The sequence below is a fragment of the Suncus etruscus genome, chromosome 1 (genome assembly GCF_024139225.1).
Source record: "Suncus etruscus isolate mSunEtr1 chromosome 1, mSunEtr1.pri.cur, whole genome shotgun sequence".
Taxonomy (NCBI): domain Eukaryota; kingdom Metazoa; phylum Chordata; class Mammalia; order Eulipotyphla; family Soricidae; genus Suncus; species Suncus etruscus.
Window position 1 is genome coordinate 92,219,882 of NC_064848.1, and position 16,722 is coordinate 92,236,603.

Consider the following 16,722-nt stretch of genomic DNA (forward strand, 5'->3'; position numbering starts at 1 on the left):
ATTATTGATGTCTTCTTTCAGTTTTTCAGTAATTGTATTAGATAATTTGCTGCTCTCTCATTGGGTGCATATATGTTTAAATAGTCTGATTTCTTCATGTTGCACATATCCCTTGATTAGTACATAGTGTCCATCTTTGTCCCTTACCACTTTTCTGAGTATAAAGTTGGTGTCATCAGATATTAATATGGCCACCCCAGCTTTTTTAAGGGTGTTGTTTGCTTGGATGATTTTCCTCCAGCCTTTGATTTTGAGTCCATGTATGTTATGACTATTCAGGTGTGTTTCTTGTAGGCAGCAGGCAGTTGGAATCCTTTTTTTTTTTGGCCCCATTTTTCCACTCTGTGTCTTTTAATTGGTGAATTGAGTTCATTGACATTGAGGGAGATGATTGTCATAGGATTCAATGTCATATTTGCAGATAAGTTTGCTTGTTTGTTGGTTTTTCTTGTCTTAAAGTAGACCTTTCAGTTTTTCCTTTAAGGCTGGTTTTTCATCTGTGAAGTTTCTGTGCTATTTTTTATCCATGAAGCTATATATCTTTCCTTCAAACCTGAACGTGAGTTGGGCTGGCGCAGTATTCTTGATGAGGCATCCATTTCATTCAGTCTTGTCACAATATCCCACCACATGTCTGCTGTAAGTCTTAGGGATGCTCCTTTGAGTGTAATTTCCCTTTTTGATCTTGCTGCTTTCAGTATTCTATCTCTATCTGTGGGATTTGTCATTGTAACAAGAATGCGTCTTGGGGTGTTTTTCTTTGGGTCTCTTTTAGCTGGTACTCTTTGGGCATGCAGGATTTGTTTGCATGTAGTCTTTAACTCTGGGAGTATCACTTTGATGATGTCTTTGACAGTTGATTCTTCCTGGAGATCTCCTATCTGGGTCTCTGGGACTCCAATGATTCTTTTGTTTCTGTTGAGTTTATCAAAGACTTCTATTTTCATCTGTTCACAGTCCTTGAGTACACTTTCCATTGCCTGATCGTTTGTCTTAAGATTCTTTTCCAATTTCTTATGCTGTGTTGAGTGTTTCTGCATTTCATCTTCCAGCACGCTGATTCTGTCCTCAGCTGTTGTTACCCTGCTGGAGAGCCCATCCACTGAGTTTTTCAGTTCAGTTACTGTGTTTTTCAGATCTGTTATTTCAGTTTGGAGTTTTCAGATTTCTGTCTTTGTGTTCTGTTCAGATCGATCTATGCTTTCTTTGAGTTCTACAAACATCTTCCATATTTCTATTCTAAGCTCCTTATCCACGAGGTTAATCAGATGGTTGGAATTTTTTAGGTCATCCGAGCTATCATCTTCCTTCTCTGTGCATGATGTTTGCCTGCGAGGTTTCCCCATTGTCACGCTTGTAGTGTGATTTTTTTCTGTGTGTTGTGGTGGGGTTCATTGATTAGAAAGAGCGCACAGCTGTGAAGTGGAGTGGCCGTGCTGTTCTGTAGCCTCTGGGAGAGCTATTTGTCTGGGCCCTTTTCGGCCCACTCCCAAGAGGTTCAGAAGACAGGACAGTGGAAAAACATGCAGAGGCAACACTCACATTTTCTCACAGTCTGGAACCACTGAGTAGGCGTAGAATTTTCCCAACCTCATGTTAGGTTTTCTTTAGGTCCTGCTTTTCCAGTCTGCAGAAATTCAATTTAGCAGAGAAAGTAGCAGTGTCTTTACTGTTAGAAGTATAAGGCACTTCACTGTACTTACTCCTGTTGACCTGAAATTCTACCTCTTAATCCTAAATAGGACTACATATGGTAATGCCAAAGATATTTATCCATTGAGTCCAGTCTGTCTTTCACATCCCATGAAAAAAGTTTCCTATTACTCTACAACTAAATACTTTTTAAGCATTTTCTTCTCCTTTAAAATATGATTCCATTTTTCAGAAGATCACACATCCCTTTCTCCTACCTTTCCTCTGTCCATTTAATTTAAATATTTACAAAGTGGATCATCTAAACATTGGTCATAATAAATAAAATGAGAGCAGGTGACCTCTGCTCTCATGAAGTTGACAGTCCAATGGGCATTTCACATTAGTGAGTGTACACCTATACAATGAATGAGGTATTTAAAAGGGAAGCTACAGTCCCACGAGGATGGCTGGAAGAAATCTCATTAGGTATATAATATTTAAGTGGGACTCTGTTATATTACATCTTGTTTTACCCACAACAATGAACATCCTTTGGTTTCTTTCTATGTTTGTTTACAACTTCGTTTTACTCCCAAATATTTTTTCTTTTCTTTTTTTAAATTAATATCTTTATCTAAACACTTTGATAACAAACATTATTGTGGTTGGGTTTCAGTCATGTAAAGAACAACTCCCTTCACCAGTGCAACATTCCCATCATCTATGTCCCAAATCTCTCTTCTCCCTATTCCACCCTCACCTGTACTCTAGACAGGCTTTCTACTTCTCTCATTCATTCATTGTTATGATAGTTCTCAATGCAGTTATTTCTCTAACTGTACTCATCACTCTTTATGGTGAGCTTCATGTAGTAAGCTGGACCTTCCAGCCCTCCTCTCTTTTGTCTCTGAAGATTATTGCAAGAATATCTTTCATTTTTCTTAAAACCCATATATGAGTGAGACTATTCTGAGTCTATCTTTTTCCCTCTAGCTTATTCCACTCGGCATAATAGATTCCATGTACATCCACGTATAGGAAAATTTTGTGACTTCATCTCTCCTGACGGCTGCATAATATTCCGTTGTATATATGTAACACAGTTTCTTTAGCCATTCATCTGTTGAAGGGCAACTTGGTTGTTTCCAGAGTCTGGCTATTGTAAATAGTGCTGCAATGAATGTAGGTTTAAGGAACGGATTTTTGTATTGTATTTTTGAGTTCCTAGGGTCTATCTCTAGGAGTGGTATAGCTGTATCATATGGGAACTCAATATTCAGTTTTTGGAGGAATCTACATATTGCTTTCCATAAAGGTTGGACTAGATGGCATTCCCACCAGCAGTGAATAAGAGTTCCTTTCTCTCCCCAACCCTGCCAGCACTGCTTCTTCTCATTCTTTGTAAGTGTGCCAATCCCTGTGGTGTGAGATGGTACCTCATAGTTGTTTTGATTTGGATCTCTCTGATGATTAGTGATGTGGAGCATTTTATCATGTGTCTTTTGGCCATTTGTATTTCTTTTTTGTCAAAGTGTCTGTTCATTTCTTCTCCCCATTTTTGATGAAATTAGATTTTTTTTCTTGTAAAGTTCTGTCAGTGCCTTACATATTTTGGATATTAGCCCCTTATCTTATGGGTATTGGGTGAATAGTTTCTCCCACTCAGTGGGTGGCTCTTGTATCCTGGACACTTCCTTTGAGGTGCAGAAGCTTCTCGCTTAATATATTCTCATCTGTTAATCTCTGCTTTCACTTGTTTGTAGAGTGCAGTTTCCTCTTTGAAGATGCCTTTAGTCTCAATGTCCTGGAGTGTTTTACCTATGTGTTGTTCTATATACCTTATGGTTTCAGGTCTGATATAAAGGTCTTAATCCATTTGGATTTTTACCTTTGTGCATGATGTTAGCTGGGAGTCTAAGTTCACTTTTTTGCAAGTGGCTAACCAGTTGTGCCAACACCACTTGTTGAAGAGGCTTTCCTCTCTCCATTTAGGATTTCTTGCTCCTTTATCAAAAATTAGGTGATTGTATGTCTGGGGAACATTCTCTGAGTACTCAAGCCTATTCCACTGATCTGAGGGTCTGTCTTTATTCCAATACCATGCTGTTTTGGTTACTATTACTTTGTAATGCAGTTTAAAGTCGGGGAAAATAATGCCTCCCATATTCCTTTTCCCAAGGATTACTTTAGCTATTTGAGGGTGTTTATTGTTCCAAATGAATTTCAAATAAACAGAGATTTGTTTACATGCAAACCTAGGTCAAACTAAATCAGAACAGTCTGAGCTATCTGTCCATACTCTGTCCTGCCTCCTTATTTGAGTCTCTATATTCAAGAAAAATGACAGTTCTGAAAAGCAGCTTACTCTTCATACAAGGTAGAAGATTGCCACACTACATGTTTCACCCTCAGCCTGGTTTGGACTATTTTGTGTGGCAACCCTGCTTAACCCTGCTCACCCAGGGTTGGAAATATGGTGCATAAGGTGATTTTACAACTGGAGTCTGAACAGCAACCCAGGGATCCAAGAAGACCCCAACAATAGTAAGTGATTTGACCCTCTGGTGGATTATCACCATGACAGCCCCCTCTAGTCAGAATAAATGTGTCATCCCCTTCTGTGGAACATCAGTGCACATGGCACCCATTCTAAACAGCTTCGTGTTGCTCTGGTCCATCTATCTGCATTTCTCACTCTGGATATGTATGTGCTGAGCTCTCTCACATGGAGATGGGTGACTTCCCAGTGATAAAGAGTTCTCATTCCAAAGTCTTTCCTAGGACTGATAATTTATCCTTTGATACTGACACTAAACCAGTGAGAACCACAATTCCCAAGGATGATGAGCCAGATACCATCTCTGCAGACTCAGAGTCTGAAATGGCTCAACCAGAGAGATACCCCCATACCCCTATCCCTGAGACAGGAGGACAAGCCAGTGCTGGCAATTCAAGTTCTGAGCATTGTCAAATGGTTCAATATCCAGAATGGTTATGGATTTATCAACAAAAATGACATTAAAGAAAATGTCTTTGTTCACCGGACATCTATTAAGAGAAACAATCCCAAAAAGTTTTTGTGTAGCATTGGAGAGGGGTAGACTGTGGAGTTTTGATGATGTGAAAAGACAGAGGGGTCCAAAAGCTACTTATGTATCTGGTTGGACCTGGCTGAATGTCAGTGAAAGGCAGCAGATATGCTCCCAATTGACATAGTTCTGCCAATTCATACCCTTGCCTCGCTCAGCTGCCCCACCACCCATGGTAGCAGATGTCCTCTCAGGTGGGACAGAAGCAGGCAGTGAAGAGGAGAGAGCTGAAGACTCAGGGCTATGTCCCAGATGCTAATACCCACCGCCTTTCTTCTACAAAAGGTGCTGTGTGAGGACCTTGGCCCCCCAACTTGCAACAGCTTATCAAGTTCAATGATGGGGCAGAAGCCAAAGTAATTGGAAGGACACAACATTGGAAGGAGACCAACAGTAGAGAGAATAGCTGGTCTCCCCACCCAGATTCTGGCCAAGGTGCCAAAGGCTTTTCTATCCCAGGCAGTCTCAGCAGCTTATCACAGAAGGTAGATATGGAGAATCTAAGCCCAGCTGAAGTCCAACTGAGGAGAAGCTGCTTTCAGAACCTTTTGCAACTGAGTCACCTTCAAAAAATTAACTTTTCTCTAGGTTACTCTCTTGATCCTATTTGCATCAGTCACTATATTACTGATTAAGCTGTGTATTCTACCTGTATAGATCTTAACAGCTACTCTTTTGTTTTCTGTCCCATTACAAACAGATAATTTTGTGTCCAATTCTAGTGGCTTAATATTAGTTTTTTTTATTTTTTTTATTTTTGGGCCACACCCGGCGGTGCTCAGGGGTTACTCCTGGCTGTCTGCTCAGAAATAGCTCCTGGCAGGCACGGGGGACCATATGGGACACCGGGATTCGAACCAACCACCTTTGGTCCTGGATCGGCTGCTTGCAAGGCAAACGCCGCTGTGCTATCTCTCCGGGCTCTGGCTTAATATTAGTTTGCACAGTTCTGAGGAAAGTTATAATGTTGTTAATTTTTAATGGTTCTTGGCTATACTAGTGAATGTTTCCCAATTGCTATGATGCTTGATTATGTATATCATTTAATAACTTATTGTTAAACTAATATGTCTGAAAAAAGTTCTGATACTTTTTTTAATTGTGGCCCATGTGAATTACAAGTATTTTACAGTTGTATATCAGTTACATAGTGACAGTGAATTAGAGTCATTCCCACCACCAGTGTTGACCTCTCTCCACCATAGTTCCCAGTATGCATCCCATACCTCCACCCTTAGCCCTTAGACAGCTCTTAACAAATTCATTTTGTGTATAGCTTGTTATAGTTTGGGTCTCTTGATTCTACTGTCATTGATATTAGTTTGGGTATTTAGGGCAGACCATTTTTTATTTATACTCTATATGCTCTTGAGACCATTTGGTCCCTGGGTCCCTTCCACTTTTTTCTTTCCTTTTCTCAGTTCACAGAAAGACATATAAATGTGAGGCAGAACCAGATGATTCATATGCTATGGTTCTGTAAAATAAAAAAAGGTGGGGCTCTATAAATATAAATAATTTTTTTTAAAAAATGAAAAGAAATTAAAAAATGGGGGGATAGATATGGCAAATGTTTTTGTTTGTTTGTTTGTTGTTTTGCAAAAGTGCAATAATTGTTGGGAAAATTAGAAAGAAAATTTCCTTGTCCTAAGAAATACAGGGTGTCTCCACCTTTGAAGCATACTGTCATGAGACTGACTTATAAGTTCCAGTTGTCAAACCCCAAGGTCTTTCTTTATGGTTCCAGGAAAAGTTCTGCTCTAGTCGAGGTTGTCAAAATGAGTCATCTTTAATTAGTGATCTTGATTTTTGCACAGATTTTTGTTAGCAAGCAATAGTTCACTTGAGGGGAGGTGGGAAAAGGGCCACGTAGAGCAGGAGCGGTGGTTACAGCTTCTTGCTAGAGTAAGAGGTGGGGGCTGAGAGAGTGTTCTTTTGCTTTGGGAGCCAGGTGGCAGCTTTCTGGGGCAAGGGGAAGGTCCCTGGTTCTTGAGTATTTAAGAACTGAGGGTAGGGGCTGGAGTGGTGGCACAGCAGTAGGGTATTTGCCTTGCATGTGCTGACCTAGGACGGACCGCAGTTTGATCTCCTGGAATCCCATATGGTCCCCAAGCCAGGAGCAATTTCTGAGTGCACAGCCAGGAGTAACCCCTGAGAGTCACCGGGTGTACTCCCCCCCACACCAAAAAAAAAAAAAAAAACAAAAAAAAAAACAAAGAACTGAGGGTAAAGAGGATTAAATAGGGAGAGATAATGGATCAGGGTTGAGGGGGTGAGGAGTTTTGTAGAGTGGTAAATGAGAGGAATAATATTTATATAACATGGGATTTATACAATATAGGCAAGGATTATATACAATCCAAATTAGACAAACATAGAGGAGTCTTCCACATATACACTCACACCCACTTATAGACAGACATTAGAGATCTATTTGTAGGTTGTAGTTGGAGATCTGATCCTTATGGGATGGGTCGGAGAGCTTAAAAAAAAAAGCTGGCACATCAGAGGGTACTTGTTTTCAAACTAGTATATATACAGAAAGGTTTTAATGCTTATGTTCAGAGAAATATATGAAAAATTTCTGTGATATTATAAGACAAGGATATGGAAAAAATTTAAATTTCTTTTCATTTTTAAAAAAAATTTATTTATATTTATAGAGCCCCACCTTTTTTATTTTACAGAACCATAATGATGCTTTTCGCTTTTACAGTTTTTCTTTTATTTTCCCAGCTTTTACAGTGTTTGTGCAAAATAATGATCACTTATAAGTTCTGAACCTGTGGTTCCTGCCTCTTGCAAAGAACAATAGAACATGAACCCCTCTCAAATTTTTTGAACAAAAATGGTGAATTGTTAGATTATACCTTGTTTTATCCAAAACAAATATCATCCCTGGTTCCTTATATCTGTCGTTTACAATTTGTTTTTACCCCAAAACAAAGATAGTCTTATATGCAAACCTGGGCAAAACTTGCTCAGGATAGCCTGAGGTATCTGTCCTTACTCCCCCACTCTAGGGTGATTTATGTACCCAGTAAAAATGACAGTTCTGGCAGGAAGGTCACTCTCTATACAAAGTAGAAGATTGCCAGACTATACATGTTTCACCCTCATCCTCATTTGGATTATTTTGTGTGGCAACCCTGTTTCACCCTGCTCACCCAGGTTTAGAAAAATGGTGTATGAGGGGCCGGAGAGATAGCATGGAGGTAAGGCGTTTGCCTTTCATGCAGAAGGTCATCGGTTCAAATCCCGGTGTCCCATATGGTCCCCCCGTGCCTGCCAGGAGCAATTTCTGAGCATGGAGCCAGGAATAACCCCTGAGCACTGCCGGGTGTGACCCAAAAATCACACACACACAAAAAAAGAAAAATGGTGTATGAAATGATTACACAGGTGCTCGCTTCGGCAGCACATATACTAAAATTGGAACAATACAGAGAAGATTAGCATGGCCCCTGCACAAGGATGACATGCAAATTCGTGAAGCGTTCCATATTTAAAAAAAAATGATTACACAGGGCTCAAGAGCACGCTATACTACATATAAAAGAAAACTATAGTAGAAGGAGGAACACGTGAAGAAATTGTGGGGTCAAGAACATTAAAGCAGATCTTAGGCCAGTTCAGTTGGAGTGTTTGGAACAAAAGGCTGGTAGGAGATGAGGCAAAAGAGCTGAGTTGGGGTCAATATTTTTCAAAATTTTTTTTTTTTTTTTTTTTTTGGTTTTTGGGCCACACCCGTTTGACGCTCAGGGGTTACTCCTGGCTATGTGCTCAGAAATCGCCCCTGGCTTGGGGGGACCATATGGGACGCCGGGGGGATCAAACCGCGGTCCGTTCCTTGGCTAGCGCTTGTAAGGCAGACACCTTACCTCTAGCGCCACCTTCCCGGCCCCTTTTCAAAATATTTAGCTTGAAAATATTTTAGCTTTTAGCTTGGAAAGATCACTTGCTGCAGTGTGGGGATGGATTGGCAACATTAGAATAGTGACAATGGAGATAAGCAAAATCGTTTTCTAATCCAAGATATATTAAAGGGGTAAAAGAGAGGATTTTTTGTAGGTAGACCTATATGTTGGGGAGAGAAGAATGACTCCTTTGTTGTTGTTGGTTTTTTTTTTTTTGGTTTTGTTTTTTTTTTTTTTTGGTTTTTGGGCACACCCGGCGGTGCTCAGGGGTTACTCCTGGCTGTCTGCTCAGAAATAGCTCCTGGCAGGCACGGGGGACCATATGGGACACCGGGATTCAAACCAACCACCTTTGGTCTTGAATCGGCTGCTTGCAAGGCAAACGCCACTGTGCTATCTCTCTGGGCCCGGAATGACTCCTTTGTAACCAACAACTTTAAATCCAGTATCATTGTCTAACTTGTCTTTTCCACCAGATCTTACACACTTAAAATCACAGTTTTTAATTTCCCTTTTAACCAGCTCGCAATACTTGATCTAGTACTGGATATTAATTCAATGGTTTATCCCTATTTTCTTTGAGGCAGCATCTATATTTGGGGGTGGGGTGGTTAAAATCAGAAAATATTTCGGCTACTCTCTGGCTTTTAGTCAAGTGTCACAAGAGAAATTCTAGCCTATTTCAAGTTATTAAAAAAATATAGGGTCAGATATTTGACTTAAAGATTTTTTTTTTCTTTTTCCTTTTTCAGGGCCAGAGAATAATAGAGACAGTATGGGAATTAAAATATTTGCCTTGCAACCCACTGACTCTAATTCAAATATCTGGCATTAGTATGGTCACCCGAGCATTATAGGAACCCTCCTGGGTAAGAATCAGATTTAGGCACTGAACTTGCTTGGATATGGTCCAACGAAACGCAGACACATGTGCACGTGCACACGTGTCCTCACACACACAGATATTCTTGTCCTAAGTAAATAAATTGTGACATCTACAGTGTCAGATAATGAACTATCTTGACGATTCACTTTACTAAATTTAATTAAATTTAACTGTTGCAGGAGCAATTTTGACACTGTTCTTTATAGGAGTACATGCAAGTACTTTAGAGGCTAAAGTCTACACATTTTTTGATATTCCTTCAACTAAACTCTATTTTGAAAAATGTTATTTTCCTTTATTCTAGTAATGTGATTTAAATAGGGACTTACTTTTTCCAAGTTTAAAGATCACCTTTCCTACTCCCACTGACACCCAAGATATATGCATCTTAACCAAAGATCAATCAAAATGTTCAATGGTATGCTTATTCAGAAAAAGACACATGATCCAAGAAGAATAAATGGAACCCACCGCAGGGTATCTGATTGTAAAATTAGAGAGAGAATAAAATCTACTAGTTAAAGAAGTTCAGGAAGAAAGTTTGACATTTGAATTTCCTGTGTTGTGAAAAAATTTGTTTGAGTGATTTAAAGTGACATAAAGAAAAGCATAGAAATTAGACTTCTACAGCATTTATAATCCTAGAACCAACTGACCTTTATAGAGTTGCTTGGGATTTCTAATTAACTCCTCCCTTTGACCCACTGGATTTAAGGTGAATTTTTGTTATTTGGTGCCAAGCAAAAGCTAAAAATGTTTAGCCCCAAGGAGGAGGGTAGAATAGAGCAGGGACTTGAAGGCATGGAACTCTCCCCTGGAAAAAAGGAGCAGTTAGCCAAGAACTAGCAACCTAGCCTTAAAAGATACTTTTACAAAATATTAGGGATGAAATTTAGAACAGAATGAATATAAGTGACTCCCTGCAAAGTGGTAGGAGAGTCAATAATTTAAAAACTTTTTAGAGCAAAAATATTGCCTGCTGGCAAATCTACCATTCCAAGCATAAAGCAGAGAACTGCTCGTCTGACCACTACCTGTTTGTTGGACTTGTATTTGATCCTTGTTTGAACTGAACATGCGATTAGCATCTAGACTCAATCAAACCTAGTATTAGATCAAAGGATGCTTTCTGGGTCGAGTTGAACCTTGTGGTATACAGATAGTCAGGCACCAGCAAGTACAAATATCTAGTAAATACAGGTCTGTTTGACATTACAAATGCTATTGAGCCATGGAATCTATTTGTTGTCTAAGACTGTTGCAATTACGATGACATTACAGCCACTGTCAGGAACTAGCATCTGGGAACTCTGAGATATAAGACTAGCCTGCCTATTCTGGACAGTGGAGCTGAAGCAGCAAACTTGTAAATGCAAATTCCCATCATGAGTCCAAAGTGACAAACTCAGAACCACTGCCTGCATCTAGACATAGTGAGTATGAAACCTGCACTGCACTCAGGCCTGTACAAACCTAACCTCTAGCCTTCACATCGTATTAGATGAAATAAAAAATCAGATGATTTCATCAGCAATAATGAAAGACAAAAGTTCAGGAAGGACTGTAAGTAAATAAGTGATCTCTTAACTTCCTGATAAAGAAGTTTTAAACACTTCAAATGTTCATTGAATCAGAAAAGCAACAGAAGAGAGCTCTACAAGAAAAGGGAAATTGTGAGAGAAGTTCAATGAGAAATCATTGAGAAAGTAGTACATGAACTAAAAATACAACCAAGGGGCTCAGCAGTAGAGAAAGTCATACACCACAGAACTTATTAACAGACCTCAGAGGAAAACCATAAAAAGAATTAAAAAACAATTAGAAAATAATGAATAGAAAAAGGAGAAAAGAATTATGAGAAGAAAACAGGTCTATGGAATAGTATTAAAAGGAATAATATATGCATCACTGAGATTGTAGAAGATAAGAAATGTTGAAGAATTACTGGTTAAAGAAATTATTTGGGGGATGCTAGAGCAATAGAACAGCAGGTAATGACAATTGCCTTGCACATGGCTGACCTGAGTTCAATCCCTAGAACCTTATATGGTCCTCTGAGCTCTGCTGGAAGTGATTCCTGAGTGCAGAGTCAGAAGTAATCCCTGTACATCTCTGGGTGTGGGAGCCCTCCAAAAATATTATTCTAGAACTTTCTCAAACTGAGGATCAAGCAATATACTTAAATCCAAAAAAGCTCAAAGAATTTTTTAAAAAATGCAATTTTAATTATAATTAAAATGTTGAAAACAATTAAGAATCTTAAAAGCAACAAAAACCAATAAAAACCCCATATATAAGAAAATCCCCATAAAGACTCAGAGCAGGTCATTCAAGTGATAGGCCAGAAGAGATGTACTGATGTAACCAATACATTGCAAGAGACAAGTGTCCGAACAAGAATTCTCTATTCAGCAAAATAATCATTCAAGTTTGAAAGAGTGACACAAAGTTTACCAACAAACAATTAAGTTCATAGATACTAAACAAACTCTGCAAGCAGCATGAAATGGCACTGTATAAAATACAAAGAAGTCTTACAGGAAAGTAGCAAGACACTAAAAATATGTAAAATGTGGGGCCCGAGTGATGGCACAGCTAGCTTGTAGAGCATTGCTTTGCATGAGGTCGAGCCAGGGCGGACCGTGGTTTGATCTTCTGGCATCCCATATGGTCCCCTGAGATAGGAGTGATTTCTGAGTCCATAGCCAGGAGTAACCCCTGAGCATCACTGGATGTGGTCCAAAACCCAATATATATGTAAAATGTGGGAAAGGAAAGTAATAGTGAGATCTCTGACACTGAACTTGAGGCTCACTCACATTGAACTAAATAAACATAGCACAGAGCCAGTTTGACCAGTAAAAAATTTACAATAATCTCAAAGCAAATATACTTTGAAGACATAATAAAGTAAAAGAGTAAGCGAATGGAACCTGATCCCTAACAGCCACAGTTAGTTCAAGAGAAGAAAAAAAAAGGTCAGAGAAATGAAGTCAAACCTCACAAGTATCTAGGGTCCATATAGAAAGAAAATAATTCATTGATTTATATATATCTTAATATAAGTGAGTAGAATTCACCAATGAAGACACATTATAGCAAAATGAATCAGAAAACAAAATCAACTCTTCTAACAAGACACATTTGAACTGTTATAATTAACACAGATTTAAAACAAAAGGTTGAAAATGTTTAAAAAACAAGCTGATGGTGACCTATGAAGGTGGAACAGCAATATTTATAGGCAATACAACAGATTATATTCCCATCAACAGTGAATGAGGGTTCCTTTATTATATCACTTCTCAGCACTAGTTGTTTCTGGACATTTTTATAGATTATTCTCACTGGTATACTGCTCTTCAAAAATTCAGATTCATAAAATGTTCTGATTACAAAACAGAACAAAATAAAACTTAAACTAGGGGGCTGGAGAGATATTACAGCCAGTATGGCATTTATCTTGTGTGCAGTTGCTTTGGCAACTCTGTTTTGCTCCTTGGCTCTGCTTATAGTGCCCAAAGCACTGCCAGGGATCACTCTTGAGCACAGAGCCAGGAATAGGCCCTGAGGCCTGCAGTCATGCCCCCCCAAAAAATGAAACATCAAATATCAAATATTTTAAAAGTCAAAAATGCAAATATCCAGGAAGATGCCTCTGGGTAATTTTCTAGGAGTGTATAAAATATTTACTAGAAAAATATATTAATCAAATAATTATGTTAACTATGATTCAGGAAAAGGGACTCAAGCCATAGTCTACCCTGAGTTTCTACAGAGTTTACTTCATTTATTGAACTCATTTTACTGTTCAGCTGGAAGTTACTTTTTCAGCCTTCAAATGTTTTATCCTCCAAAAACTTTTTCTGTAATGTTCCACAGCAGAAGTAGCAGATGCTTCCTCTCTATGTAATATACTTTGCAAACTTACTTATGAGATAAAACAATGTACTACATATTTCCAGGTATACCCCATTATACTGTGGACTGTGAGCTTCAAGAGGTGAAAGCTACAACTATTGAATTTCATATAGCCACTTGCCTCATGGTTATAGGTATGTGAAATACTGAGTGAATTTCAAGGGAGGATGACAGAATGAATGACAAATCAGGCTGGTTTTCCCTCTACAAACTAGTTATGAAAGCATACTCTGTTTTGTTTCCTGAAAGTCAGTGAGATGTTCTCAGACACTTTTCCTCCCCACTACCACCACCATCCATTAGGTATCATGTATATGTATATATATATATGATATATTATAATATATACATGTTATATATATATCACTATTGGATCTATAAAACTACTACTGTAATTGTCATTTTTTATTAATAATTTTTATTTTGACCAAAGTGGATTACAAATCTTTCACAGTAGTATTTTAGGTAAATAGTGACATTGAATCAGGGGCATTCCCACCACCAATGTTGTCCTCCCTCTACCCCTGTTCCCAGCATGCATCCCATATCGCCCCTCCTTTGCCCCCCACCCCAGGCTGCTAGTATAAGTGGTCCCTTCTGTGGCTAGCTTGTTGTAGATTGGTATTGATTCTGTTGCAGTTGGCTTTGGATTTGGTATTTAAGTCTGATCATACTGTGCCTATGCAAAAAACAAAACAAAAGAAAAAAAAAACAAAAAACAAAATAACTGTCATTTTTAACAGAGAAGGAAAGCTACTTTCATAATGAAGGCAGCCTATATCACAGGTAAGTTGCCCAAGTTTATGTGAATGACAAGGGAAGGACAGGGTGTGAAAGTCCACCTTCATTTCACTGAATCGCTTTGTTTTCCCAATTATAGCAACTCCTAGATAACTGAGATTAATTGTGAATGACAGAAAATGAGACTATCAGCATTTCATCTATTCTTTTTCCTTGTCACATTACCTGAAAAATATTTGAATACAGGTATGTTGAAATTTGTGATTCTGGTTTCTTATCTTAAAATACAAATAATTATGTATTTTATATAATAAACCACGTATATAGGCTCAAGGAGTAAATGGCATTTTACTTTCAGGCACTAAGAAAGTTGAGATAAGGTTAATATTGTTATATGCATATTTTTTCAGATTAATTTAGCACTATCCCTATATTTTTTGTTTATTTGTTTTGTTGTGGGGTCACACCCAGTGGTGCTCAGGAGCTAGGTGACTCCTGTCTCTGTGCTCAGATGTCATCGCTCCTGGAAGGCTCGGGATCCATATGGGATGCTGGGATTCAAATCATCGTCGTTCCTGGATCAGCTGTGTGCAAGGCAAATGCCCTACCTCAGTCTATATGTTTGCCCAGCTGGTGAGCCCCCTTCCCCAGCCATTTTCTGTTTTTAACTTAAGAAAGTAATTCTGTCATCAGAAAATTTAACTGGCTGGGTTCACTTCCTCTTTCAGATCATCAGTGGAAGTATTAACTCAGTCATAAGACTGAGCACTGGCTTTATCAATTTCTTTCTAATCTGAAAAGCACCACATTTTAAAAAGACAGTAAAAAGACCCAGTCCTATCTTTTTAAACTCTTGCTAATTTCTATACTTCATTGTGGTTTCAGAATGATACTATTTCTCTCTCCTTTTTGATCATTTAAGTATGTCTATGCATCAGATAAATAGCTGGAGAATCTGTTTCATTTGATTGCCCAAGTAAAAAGAGCTGCTGAATTTTATATCTAAGCATATTTTTCATTATATTTACTGTAAGAAACTAACTCACAATGCTAATCAACTGATAAATTAATAAGAGATTTACTTGATCATTTTGTGTAAGTTATTATGCTTATTCACTCTTCAGTGGGTCCAATAAACTGAATTCACTGAGTTCTCTTTATGGATCAATTTTACTGCCCTTAAGTTCCTAAAGTGTGGTGGAGCTGACTGTTTAGGAGCATTTAAGTAAACTCATAAGTTAACAACTTCTCTGTCATACAGAACATTGTGGGCAAATATACTCTAAGCTGCACTCTAACAACCTTCATGATTTAGTCTGGATCTTCTTTATTTTTTTCAACCCCTCTCTTTCCCCATAAATTTCTCCATGATTTTTTCTAGCACATCTTCCAATTATTTTTTTCTCTCAGTGAAATCTCAGAATTCATAAAAGTACTTCATCTTTGCACATGCTGCTCTCATTGACAAACCGTTTTCTTCTCAATTAGCTTTTCAAAATTCAGCTGTTAACATCTCAGAAACACAACTCAATCCTCAAATCTGACCCAGAAGTTCCTTTTGGATCCTGACAGAACCTTGTACTATATCTTTCATCTCACACACATAATGTTGCATGGTCACTGTATTTCAATATTCTCCAGGGAGATTGTGGCAGGATCCAAATCTTTACTATTTTTCCTAGTACTAATACCATGATCACACAGCAGAAATGGGGCAGGTGTATGACATGGTATTACCAGGACCTAAAGAAAAGCTTCTTGGGCTGGAGCGATAGCACAGCAGTTGGGCATTTGCCTTGCATGCCAGGATGGACCTGGGCTTGATCCTTGGTGTCCCATATGGTCCCCCAGGCCAAGAGTGATTTCTGAGCAATTATCCAGGAATAAGCTCTGAGTGTCACTGGGTGTGCCCCCCCCCCCCAAAAAAAAACCCAAAAAGTCTTACTTGGTGGTGGTGTCACAAGGTAAAAATTTAAGTTAAATAATGAAATAAAATGAATTAAAATTAAATTAAATTAAAAAACTAATATATAGTAATATACATATGTGCTTTGGGTCTGCTTGCTTTTACAACAAGATAGCTGGTTTGTTTTATTACTGAGGTATAACTGGCATAAAACATTATATTAGTTTGGAGTATTAAAACACATTGAGAAATTGTATATACTGTGAAATAATCACCACAGTAAGCCTAATTAACGTCTGTCACCAGTTAAAAACTCAAGAGGTGTGGTGACAGCTCCAAGCAGCACTGAGAGGATCTAGGGACCATTCCCAATACTTACTAATGGGGCTGGATGGTTCACCATGTGTAATGATGGGGTGATTGATCTGGCCTAATAGTGGTGGAAGCCATCAAGGCATTTCTCAGGGGGTCATGTGGTAATAGAGATCAAACTCGATTGTTGCACGTTCAACGCATGCACTCCTAATTGCCATTACCTTGAATGTAGATGTTAAAATTATTTTTAAAAAGTTTAGTCATTGGTGTTATCATGATGTTTCTCTCTTCTTATTTAAACACCATGGTTAC

At 38.4% G+C, this 16,722-nt stretch overlaps 1 protein-coding gene and 1 non-coding gene across 2 annotated transcripts in view; one reads left to right on the forward strand and one right to left on the reverse strand.

Moving 5' to 3' along the window:
• ICA1 (islet cell autoantigen 1) overlaps positions 1-16,722 on the reverse strand; it is a 164,808-nt gene that overhangs the window by 66,853 nt on the left and 81,233 nt on the right. The window lies entirely within an intron of this gene.
• Positions 8,127-8,233, forward strand: LOC125996551 (U6 spliceosomal RNA). The gene has a single exon (XR_007491289.1). It is a non-coding gene; the product is annotated as a U6 spliceosomal RNA (small nuclear RNA).